The sequence below is a fragment of the Stegodyphus dumicola genome, chromosome 10 (genome assembly GCF_044657685.1).
Source record: "Stegodyphus dumicola isolate Sdum_Otavi_A_Nest chromosome 10, ASM4465768v1".
Classification (NCBI taxonomy): Eukaryota; Metazoa; Arthropoda; class Arachnida; order Araneae; family Eresidae; genus Stegodyphus; species Stegodyphus dumicola.
In genome coordinates, this window is record NC_140777.1 from 68,544,499 (window position 1) to 68,557,361 (window position 12,863).

At 31.8% G+C, this 12,863-nt stretch overlaps 1 long non-coding RNA gene across 7 annotated transcripts in view; it reads left to right on the plus strand.

Annotated features, from left to right (window-relative positions):
- LOC118183997 (uncharacterized) overlaps positions 1-6,651 on the plus strand; it is a 53,343-nt gene extending 46,692 nt beyond the window's left edge. For 5 of the 7 annotated variants that reach the window (XR_015043445.1, XR_004757331.2, XR_004757330.2 and 2 more), the window contains 2 exons: positions 1,769-2,482; positions 6,399-6,651. This is a non-coding gene — a long non-coding RNA (uncharacterized LOC118183997). Of the gene's footprint in view, positions 1-1,768; positions 2,483-6,398 lie in introns of those variants that run through there. The other 2 variants (XR_015043442.1, XR_015043443.1) reach the window with 1 other exon arrangement.
- The last annotated feature ends 6,212 nt before the right edge of the window (positions 6,652-12,863 follow it).

Genomic DNA, 12,863 nt, shown 5'->3' on the forward strand with positions numbered 1-12,863 from the left:
CTCCTGGTGTTGTTTCTGTCTTAACATCATAATTCATTTCTGGTATACTTGGATTTTGTACATTGCTGATTTTCCTAAAGAATTTCTTGGCAATTTTAGCCATATACCAATGTAGCTCAGGGATTTTAAGCTTCTTGTGGATTACTACATTTCATACATATAAACCAACGACATCTAGTAACTTGCTGTAATGTTACATTTTCTAAGACTTGCAGTTTTTTAATATGTGTTTGGCTGGCAAAACCCCATACCGGACAGGCATAAGTTAATATTTAACGTAACATGACTTTATACAGGAGTAACTTATCGATAGACAAAACGGAATTCCGAGAAATTAAGGGAAAGAGTTTGATTTAGCAACTCGGAATTTGGAAGTTAACTGTGTAATGTGCGGGAAGAATACCTTCTATGGTTAATGAACCATTTAACTAATGCAGATGAGAGTGATTATTCATTTTTCTACTTCTTCGTACTTCGAGATTTACCATACTCAGTCTTCATTTTAAATTTTGTTACTTCTTACTGTAAATAGTCTTTATTGTGTTGTTTTATTAATTTGAAACTGTATTGATGGATTTTATAAATTAAAAGTTTGGAATAATTTGAATAGCACTTTCAAAATTTATTTTTCAAGATAAGCAATTTTTTAAGTATGTTTCCATGTAAAATAAAGAAAAAAACGTTATTATTATTAAGTGCTTTAACATATATAAGAGCTGAATTAATAATCTAAAATGATACCAAAAATTACAATGCTAGAAGTGAATTTTTTTTTTTTTTTTTTTTTTTTTATTTTTTATAAAATTAAGCTTAGCGATACAAAACCTCTGTCCTGTACGATGACTGCTTTCGATTCCCTTCCGTCCCGCACGAGCATCTTAAACAAAAGTGCGTCATCGCGAAAGGGTTAATGAAAGTTTCCCACAAATATTTTCTGCACAAACATTTCACATTAGCGTGTTTAATCACATTTTATCAAACGATTTATGGCATTTGAAAGAAATAGACTTGCTTTAGAACACTGTGTTGTGAAATCTGTAAAAAAATATTGATAACATTAAGTACAAGTTGTCTGAAATAGAACTATCACATTACCAGCATTTACTTCCAGTTCTGCTGCAAAAAGTCAGCTACAGAATGTCATTAAATGAGTGGAGCTTTAGGTACTGATACGCAGTCGCATGGACCTCCGACCTAAGATTCTACACCAATCAGAGTTATATGTCCACGCGACGGAAAAGAATCTACAATCCACTGCCAGCGTCATTCACTAAATCAATGGTAGTAATATTAGGTACTAATGTTGTATCATATAACACTATGAAGGTTTGGTATCGACAGTCAAAAAACAAGGACTATGACATTCTAGAAGCGATCGCTGTGGCCGGCCTATTGATGTTGGTGAGACCCACCTGTGAGAACTTGTGGAAGAAGATCAAGAGTTTGCTAAGGAGTTAATGCCATGTAATGTATGCATATGCATACATGTAATGTATAGCATGAACTAATACCGTGTCCATTAGTTCATGCTATGAATCGCATAAACTTGACATACAAGTACATTTTCATAGAGTTTATTACATGATTGTTCAGAAAGTGATTGGCGAATATTGTTTTCTGTTACTGATGCAGCAATTTGTTTCTCATCATTGTTCACTAATATAAATTGGAGAAATTGCTTTTAGTTATTTCTATTTCTTTCTTTCTTTTTTTTTTTTTTTTTTAAGTTAGTGTACTTAAAGTGTTTATTGTTTTTTTTTTTTTTTAGATGTGGTTCCAAGAGATTTTCAACAAATTAAGAGCATGAAGAAGGCTAATTCATTACTAGTTCATTTGCATATATATCATATGTATGCTATAAAGGATTCTTAATGCTACTTATTTCATGGGAATAATGTTTCTTTCCTCACTCAAATAATCCTTTGATGTAGGAATATGAAAAAAGAGATGTCAGAAATCCTACATATGACAGTTTGAAGCTTTAAAACTTTTAGTTTCATTTAAAAATGTTATGTAAAATACATATTTTTATTCTTATTATAATTTTGCTGTAAATTTTTTTTACAAATAAAAAATTTCTGTTATGAAATGGACATAATTTTGTAACAGTTTATATTTACTATAATTTGGTAACAAATTTTGCATATAAACTAATAATGGGCAAACAACTAAATCGGTTTCTAGAATAGAGTAACTAAATTCCTGGTTTTATACTGGCTGTGAAACTGTTTCTGCATAAAGGATGAAATTATTGTGTGTAACTAGAAATATTTCATTGAAAGCTTCCACATGATTAAAAATGGTTTAAAAAAATATAACCATATACAGATTTTATGTTTTTTATGGTTATTTTATTGTGGATATTTTCCATAGTATAGGATTTTGGAGATATCATCCCTGGGCATAGAGGAATCATGGATCAATTTGATTGTCAGTTCCTAATGGCCACATTTGTAAATGTGTATATATCCAGTTTTATAAGGTAATTTTTTTCCTTGTCAATTATAATTGTAATTTTTCTCATTGTAATAATGCATTTTAAAAATTAATATAATTAATATTTTTTAACATTAAAAGGATAAAAAATTATATTTCTTAAAATTTAAATCCTGAATTTAACTCTGCTTTATTTAGTGTTGATATAAGTTCATTATAGCAATAGAAAATGTACATATAAACATTTAAGATCACCCTATTAGTCAGTCTAGCATGAATGCACATGATTAATTTTCTGTAGACTGCTCTGCCCCACAATATGTACAGTATCAGGAGTGGACTGTGGGGAGCAGCCATGCAAAAACAAAATTTGGTGTGTCTCAAAAAATTAGGTTGTTAAAAATATTATATTTTGATACATTATTCTCCTCAGCTTTTCTATTTATTTTCAGTTAATGAATAAACTGGTTTCTGTGATTATATTATAAAAATAGTACAGATTATTTCCACCAGAAAAGCAGAAATATCTATTATTTATTATTTATTATTTATTTCATAATAAAGAAAATATTTTGTAAAATGCTGGTTATACTTGTATATCGGATACAGTCTAATGGTATATTATATTTTTCTACTTTTGATATCATGTATGGCCTGTTTAGCATTAGAGGTATTCATTCTTCATAAGTATCGTGGAAAATGTTTGAAAATACTTACATGAAATATTGCAGTGTAAATTAGTAAATTTGAATTTTTCATCACGTGTGGAATGGAAGAAAGTTGCTTTTAATGGAAAGAAATCGGCACTGTGTACTTTCATGCTCACCTTTTGACTCTTTAATATTTCGGCATGCGAGTTAAGAAAAGGTATCACCATTTTGATGGAGAGAAAAAAATAAGTTACTGTGAAATCAATGACTGTTTGGTGCAAGTATGAATTTAATGAATATTTTGACTGCAAACAGTCTTTTCTCCTGGGAAACTTATGATTTTGTTTTCTGCGATATCCTCCACATTTTCATTGGCTTTTAATTTCCAAAGCATTAAAAATATTCTAGTACTGTTATCTGAGAGTATGATATTCCGTTAAATTTAATTATTTAAAAAATTTTCTGCATCATTTTGTAGAAATCAAGTTTATTATTTTCTATTATTTTCCTTAGATTTTTCTTTTCTCTCTCTCTCTCTCTCTCTCTCTTTTTTTTTTTTTTTTTTGGAAGATGTCGGACTATACATTTTGTCTATCAAAAGCCTTTCACTTAGAAGGCACATATGTTATTCTCATTTATGTGTCTTTTTTGTGTGGCTATGAAAAACATATAAACAGCACATTGCTGTAATATAATATACAGCTTGCAAACTTCTCTTTCTCTCTCTCTCTCTATATATATAAGTTTTAACAAAATTTTACTGCCACCACAGGTATCATCTGCACAAACAGTTCACATTGGCATGTTAATTCATATTTTATCAAATGGTTCTTGCATTTAAAAGAAAGAGAGCAGTGTTGCTTTAGAACACTGTGTTGTGAAATCTGTAAAAAAATATCTTTATCATTTAGTACAAGGTGTCTGAAATGGAACTATCATGCAACCAGATTAGAACCATCATTTTCTTACAGTTCTGTTGCAAAAAGTCAGCTATAGAACTTCACCAAATCCTATGTATAGCTTTAGGTACTAATGTAGTAACGAAAGTTCAAAAACAAGGACTATGACATGCAAGAAGCAGAGCACTCTGGCCAATCTATTAATGTTCATGAGGCCCACCTGCGAGAATTTGTGGAAGAAGATCAGTATGCAACCACTCAAGAGTTTGCTAAGGAGTTAGTGCCATATCCATTAGTTGTGCTATGTATCGCATAAACTTGATGTACAAGTTCAGTTGCTGGGTGTCACATGAGCTAACTCAAGAAGATTAGGACCGATTTGTTCAGGTCTGCACTTAGCTGCTTGAATATCAATGGAAGGACACAATTCTGGACCAGATCATCACCTGTGATTAAAAGTGGATTTATTTCAACAATATGGGCCATTAAGGGGGTTGGTCTGTAGCCGTTAAGCCCGTCAGCAGCATCGCGAAGTGCAATTTGACTGACAGAAAGATTGTACTTTGTATCTGGTGGGAATACCGTGGTCTTATCCGCAAAGAGTATCTGGAAAAAAGTAAAACCCTCAACAGTAAAGTGTACATTAATGTTCCATGTTGACGCTGCTATCAAGGAAAAACTTTGAACTGAGTTCTGCCGCAGAAAGGTAACATTCTGTCAAGATAATGCAAGACCATGTGTGATTGCCTTCACCAGCTGGGCTCTGTACGGACTTGAATGGAATCTTTTACCACACCCACCATGTAGCATCAACAGCGCTCCTTCGGACTTCTATCTTTTTCCACACCTGCAGCTACATCTTGCTTGTGCTATTTTCCATTCTGAACAGGACGTGTAGAATGAGGTTAATCTGGTTTGGACTTGTGGCCACCAAGTTTCTGAACTGAAGGCTTTGAAAAACTACCAAAACGTTGGCAGAAAATGATAGATTTGAGTGGCGATTGCTACCCACACAAAAGGCAGTGCTTTCATTTTTCTTCCCCTATCTTTATTAAGAACGTTTTTTGGCAGAAAACTTTCATTACAATCAGATATTTCAGTGTAAAGTCAACCATATATTTATGTTACAAAATAAAACAATCGTGAAAATATTTGTACGATTAGCTGTTCTGTTCATAGGTATCGAGGCTTAGACAAATATGTTAATGTTTGTGGTTTTGTTCACTGAATTACTAATAATACTAGTTATAAAGATTCTCTTAAAATTTGCTGAACACCGAGATCAGCATCTTAATTTATATACATTAAAAAGTCCTAATTTCCTACACAGATGTAAAAAAAAAAAAAAAAAAAAAAAAAAAATGATAAATAAATAAATAAATAAATAAAACACCTCTTTTATTTATTATGCAATCTTAAAAAGTGTTAACATCACTAATGTTTAATGTAATTACAAGTAAATTCAATATATATAATGCTGAATACAGTAAAAGGTCACACCTTTTGTAATTCAAATTCACAAGTTTCATGAATTTAAGTTAAAATTTGATTTTCCTCTTTGAAATATAAATTGTTTTTGAACTATAAGGGGCTAATTTTATAATTTGATATGTGTATGAAATAATTCATGAATAAAGTATACTCTTAAAAAAAAAATGCTGTACTCAGAAGGAGTAATGCAATTTGGTCACGAGTTGATATGCATATAGGTTTTGACGAAACATGTAAAATTTTAAAGTTTGGCAGAAAATGAATGAACAAGTGATGCTGCATCACATTTTAATTGCACAATTTGCAGGATATTAAAGAGGAGAAATTTCCACTCCAGGTCATAGATTCTTTGAGAATTTCATTCGGTGTACTAAGAATAAACAGTAAACTATGCTTCACATACATGTGCTTGAACAATGAGGTGGACCAGCACGTTATTGACTTGCTTTTTTTTTTTTTTTTTTTTTTTTATGTTCTTTCTCTTGAATAAATTATCCAATTTTTCTGAAATTGTAATCATTTGTTTTTGGACATGTACATAATATCTAGCAATTTTCATCTCATTTAGATAACTCCTTCTTGGTGCACATTTTTTCTTTTGTGTGTGTGTGTGTGTGTGTCTCAGAGTGTATTTATTTCTTCTGTATTTATTTTTCTTCATTTAAAAAAAATATCTGAAGAAAAACTATGAGAAAATTTGTTTTAGTTTTTTTTTTTTTTTTTTTTGTTTTGTGAATTTTATTAACTGTATAAGCTACAATGCTTAAAAGCATTGTATTGATTTTTATCTTTAATTTCAAATCTTAATGACATTTTGAAATCAAATGTATTGGAAACTGAAAAATATATTGCAGATTATTATTATGTTAGATTAAATGTTAGAAAACATTGATAATTTTGCCTTTATTTTTCTATTAATTAGTTTTCACTAAAGAACATAATGCTCAACAATGCAATTTTTTAGAGCTCAGTTCATTGATGGCGTATCATCAGTTACACAAATTGTTCTTAGACAAAAATGAAGCAAGTATGTGTATTGTAAATCATATACAATTTTTCATATTTCTTTACTTGGTGTATTTTAGCCTGTATTTTATCAGAAACATTTTTTGGGGGCTAAAACTGTTTGTCATACTTTTAAAAGTACAATTGTATTAAATAAAAATTTTTGATGAAAATTGTAAGTGGTGTGTTTATTGATAATTTTCTCTTTTTAATAGCTGGCAATTTATTTGATTTTAATAATTTTTTTGCTAAATAGAAATTCCCTCAGTCATTTGTTTTGATTTTTATGTAGTTAAAATTTTATTTTCTCATAATACTGGCCATTTATTCAACAAATCTTCAAAGTATAAATTGAGGTAATCACCCTAAATTAGCTGAAGAATCAATCTCAATAATGCATCTGTAACCTTCATTTAAATTATTCAGGATATTGACAACAGTTGTTTGTCAGAAGCTATAGCATGAACAAGGCAAAACTTACTAAAAGGAGTTAAGAAGATTACCTATAATGTGAAAAATAAAAGTTACTTAAAAAAAAGTGGCCTTTGGGCTTAATAATATGTATTTTCAGAACTCAGTTTCAGTACTTAAATTGTGAAGAGAACAACATAAACAGAATACTTGTGCTGAGCTGCTGTCTCGAAATCTTTTATTTCACAAATAAGAGCAAAATTTGCCAAGAACGTAAAAAATAAAATATTAATCAATGGAAATAAGCACTGTTTTCAGATGACAACCTTCACACTTTGTATTACCTCAGAACGAGTTTATGTGTGGAGAACTATAGCAGAAGCTTCTAAACTGTTTGTTACAGTAATGTATTTCAAATGTATAATTTTTTTAGGCAATTATAGTATTATGATTTGCAGCAAATTGCAATTATCATCTTTCAAGAAAGAAAAATATTGTAGATTATATAATTATTTTAAGTTGCCATATTCTTTCCATGACTCGAACATTATTGCTTCACCTTTCAAGATGATAATGACTATATTCACTGAAGGCAAATTGTTCAGTCATGGTTTGAAGAACACTAGGATGAAGTTACATATTTTCCTTAATGTGGCTAATGACAAGGCTTATTAAATTTCTTTGAACTATTCGTTGCACCATCATGGTGTAAGCTAGAAATGAGTATAAGATCTCCCTTCTCCCTTCCCACCAGAATCTTTTTAAGAAATTGAGCAATAGTTATTAACCACCATTCATAATTCATATGCCACCATTCCAAAAAGATTTCAAACAATTTTGAATTCTAGAGGTGCTCCTGCACCATACACAGTTCTTTTTAGTTTTAAGTGTTTATATTATTTTGGACTACCGTTTTGCGAGTTAGTGAAAGTAAATATAAAAATGATTGGATCCTAGCAAAGCCCACATCCTTGGCGCGCCCACTTATATGGCACATATCGATGTGTACATGGACAAAGTCAAGGGAGTGTGCAATTCCAAGTTTGTGCAATTCTGGGATGTATTTTTAAGTGAAAATAGGTCAATGTGTACATGGATACCAAGTTTGTGCAATTTTTTTACTAGTTATTTTCAAGTTAGCGATTTTGAGAAATGCACGGAGCAGTGGATGATTCTGCACTTTTCCCAGTTTGTCGCCAAGTGTGTGGGCTCTCCTAGGATTTTGCCATAAAAATGTCTAAATATTAGTTGAATATGTAATCATAATAGCTTTTTTGGGGAAAAACATCTCTGTACTAAATTTCTGTAATCTTTGTACTAAATTTTTGTATTATTCTAAGTTCCTCCTTGCTTTCACAATTAAATTTTTTCAACAATTTCCTGCGTTAAGATAATATCGTGCACCTATAATGTGGCTATTAGATGATGTACAATAATTAAATGTCTTGATATGCCATATAATGTAACAAAATGCATAATATAAGGCATTATAAACAGCTTTTATTAACTATGCTAATAAAGGAAATGTTTAGAAATATTTAATACATACATATTAAGTAGACATTAGTCAATACATATTTTAAGTTCGTGCAAAACAATCTATTTTATTTCAATATTTTTTCGGTGGGGGAAGATAGGAGTGTAATCATAGTGCGTATGAATGTTGTGTATTAAATTATGACTGGTAATATTTTGCTTCTGAAAAATAATGTTGAGTGTGCAGCTGCTGCCACTGGCTTTGTGTTTTTCTGATTTTAACTCCACATCCAAGTTGCTCAAAACGACCGACCATTCAGACATCAGCAGGTCGCTCAGAATGCCTTAATCATTTTCTACCTACCCCCATCATGTTAGTGCATTGCTCATTGCTTTCTTGAGTTGTTAAATGACATGCAAGCCATTCTTTTAAAGGAACTAAAAGAAGTTCTGTTATTTTAATGCACCTTCCATTTCTTTTGTTTACTGTCAGTGTTTAGATATTGATGTCCGAAGTTGCAATTCTGTCCCAAGGGGAAACTGCACACAGTGGTGAAAGCGTCCAAGAAAGAAGTTGTCATTTTACTTAAGTAGGTTGTTGTTAGCGCTGTAGCATTTTACTTGTCATGGGGGAGGAAATCCGTTTCAACAAAATTCATATATAGGGGCATTTTAAATGTTTGAGTGAAATAGAATTTCCCAAACTTTTCTCAATGCGGAACATTTTTTAAGTTCTAAAATTTTTTTTTGGAACACTAAAGTAAATTTGGGTTTTCAGTCTTCATAACTGATAATGGAGTTATTTTAGATAAACATTTATTTAAATTTTTATATCATACTTATAAAAGAAACTTTTTTCAATTTTTTATTTACCAAAAAGGAAATAAAATTAACTAAACTAGTACCGTATTTACTTGCATAATAGTCACACTTTTTTTGCCAATTTTTCATTGCGAAAGTCTAGGTCCGATGCAGGGGAAATCTACTACACAAATATTGTACACTGATTTTTTTCTGCTTCAGAATGGGGGTGCGACTATTACGCGAGTAAATACGCTTTTATAAAAAAAAAAAAAATAAAACATTTAAGTTTTCAGTGACTTCAATGTTTACGAGTCTCTGAATTACAAATTCTTTGAATGTTAGACACAATGTTAAAAACCTGATTTCTTATATCAGAAACAAGCTGGCTGCATGATTAGTTTTTGTTGTTTTACCCATGTTAATGATGAACACAACAGGCAGAGTATTACATATTTTTCTAAAAAGCTTCTGTCAAATTATGACACACTGTTGTCGATTAAATGCTGTAGTTTTTTGCTATTTCTTCACATGTCCAGCATTCTTTCTCCATTTTTGCTTACCACATACGTATGTGTTGATGCTTTTATTTTCCTGGCCTACGGTCCTCTTGTACGCTTGGCACATCCTTCACAAAAGCAAGTAACACAACGAAAGGTTACATTATGATCCACTGCCATGTTAACTTGCAATTTGGAAATACAATCAGTAATTTGTTGCAGGATATTCCAGATTCCTGCAGATTTCATTTCAAGTCATTTCTATTCAAAATTCTCTACTACTAGTATAAAGAACTCAAGTGGAGACTTGATTCAGTCTCAGACCTTCAAATAATACAAATGTATGCAGTTAAAGATTACCAGATATTAATGCACGACTTCTAAAAGGGATTGCGAAGCACATCTATCCAAATCGATAGAAGATTTGTGGCGATGCCATCAAATCTGGAAACTAGCTGATTGAGTATTAGACTGAAAGATGTGTCATAATTTATGAATACTGCAAAAGAAAACACAAAATGAAATACAGGGAAAATATTACATATTTCATGAATAAAAAGCAGAATTCTTTATTCTTCAATTAATTTATAACTAGTAAACTGCCAAATATTTAATTGCATTAATCATCCTTCTTTGTGTGTCTTCTAATTAATATGAATTAAACTTAGATTTAAAAGTTTCTTAGGATCGTTAATTGGTATTAGAGCAGGAAGATAATTTCTTCATGCATTTTGATACTGAGTAGATTCCAGAATATTATGAAAATTTTTATCATCATCAGATCCGATATCAGCAAGTATGAATTGGATTGGACTTTTTAGATTGTGGCAAAATATCCGAAGGCTAATTACCTCTTACTAACATGTAAATGGCCTTATAGATAAGTAATTTATTATCGATAGATAAAACGTTGTACGAGCAATAACGGAGGAATGTTATGTGCTCGGTACTTGGATAAAATATATGAAATGGGGCGTTTCCATGTAAGATGGTAATCTTAAATAATACTTAGACGTTGTACTTACTGAGTCCAAAGAACTGCAGTATTGTGTATAATTAATTGATAATCGCCATCAATCTTCTTCGTAAGCAGCATCGAATTTTTGAAACATTGATTTTATTTTTTCACGTTTATTGCACATCCAGTGTATGGATGTGCAATTGAAGTGCTTGTTTGATTGAGCTAAGGGATGCAATTTGGGTGAGAACTGCGGTGCCGTCCGTCTGCGTATATGGCAAGCATTGTGTTTCGGGTGCGTGGACTGCCGTTTGTGTAAGGATTGAATAGGATAGGACACGAGAGATATTTTATATTAAATGTCCCATAATAAATCATAAAATATCCATGATTAATAAGAACTTGATTCAAGTATCTATCTAAAATATATCATCTGAAAGAAACTATGGTTGGAGTATGGGTGTGAATTTTCTTTCACATGACTAACATCCCATTCATTCAGTTATCTTTAGCTCATGAAATTTCATATTTGCTCTTCCAGTCTGCTGACCAATATTAGGGACGTAAATTTCACTCAAACTGTATCATCTACTTTGCACTAGAACATATGTATACAAAGGATCTACATGCACATGCATATGTGCTCATAATGTATCTCATATCTTAATAAACAGTCCTTCGAATATATAGAAATTTAACTTGCATTGGCAAAAACTAGAGCTAAATCCTAAAATTCCTCGAACCCGAATCTTGAAAGATTCTGTAATCTTTCAAATTTAAAATCTCTCGAATTCTTCAAATAAGAATAAGGGGGAGGGGTAATGCGTAATATTAAAAAAAATTAAATAAAATAAATCAGTAGAGTGAGCATTATTTGCAGTGAAAAATCAACGACTGCAATATGATAGTGAGACACTAGTAGCGTTGTCCGAGGCGAGTCTGCAGAAGGGGAAATGCAGTGAGTAAAATCACCAATCAATGTCCAGTCGCACAACTGCGTTGCTGGGCTGAAAGGCAGAAGGAAGAAAACAGGTGATCGGATAAACAATGCAAAACAAAATTGCACGCATAGGAATAAAAACCTGGAGAGCTGAGAGAAGGGGAACTCAATTCAGTGCCGTACAGTTTAGAAAACCCAGTTAATAAGAGGGGAGAGGATGATAAAAAAATTAGTTAATCGAAGAAATATTAAATAAAGCTAATTTTCTGTCTTAATATTGGAAGTGGTCTTCTGAAATTTCTGTCATAATTGTACGTAAGAATAGGAATCGTGCTCTTACAGATTGGGAGTTTTGCTATGAAATTTTTTCGGAAGATGAGCCATAATAGCTTTAAGAGTTTTAATATCAGACTCTCGTTAGAGAGGTCCGTTTCTTATTATATATAAGTATATGGTTATTTGGCTGAGGTAGTAATTTGGTAGTATCTTTAAATTGACAGACAGGGGAGACATCAGTAATAATGGAACACGTAAATGGCCTTATAGATGCGTAATTTATTATCGTGTAAGGATTATGTTAATTTTATTAACTAGCTGATTCAGTATTAACAGTTAAATTTTAAGTTCCTTTCCTGTCAAATTCTTAACTTCAACTTACTACTTCCGGCCAGAACGTAGTTTTGGAATTTGCTGAATATTTAATGAGAAGGAGCGGTATTTAAACCACGAAGTTACTTGAGACAGAGAGAGAAACAGAGTTTCTGAACTACGCACGTCTGCCTTTTTGGCCGCTCTCTCTCTCTCAAAGCTGTTATCCGCTCGGCCGCACTCAGGCCCTTGCTAAGCGTCGTAGTAAAATAGGTTAAGGGGCCAACTCTCACTGTACCTTGATAGCTTTGGCTATACTTAGTTAATCTTAGTTTTAGTTTAATTCTTAGTCTTTTAAGTTCAAGTCCAAAGTGCGGACTTTATTTGTTCACTCCCAGGCGGAGTTTTGTTAAATCTTATAGAAATAATAAAGGGTTATTTACCCTTCTCTCTTGTTGTTTCCTGTCTTCGAACTCTAGCGATTATTCGCTTATCAGTTTCCTCACTTCCAACATTAACTTCGAATTTCAAGTGAGGGACCTTACAATCGATAGATAAAACGTTGTACGAGCAATAACGGAGGAATGTTATGTGCTCGGTACTTGGACGTTGAAAGTGATTGTTGAAATGCCAGACATCGCAGCTGTTGTTTTGTTTACATGTATAATACATTCCTAAAAGTTTCGTGGCGATTGCCATCGGAAAGTC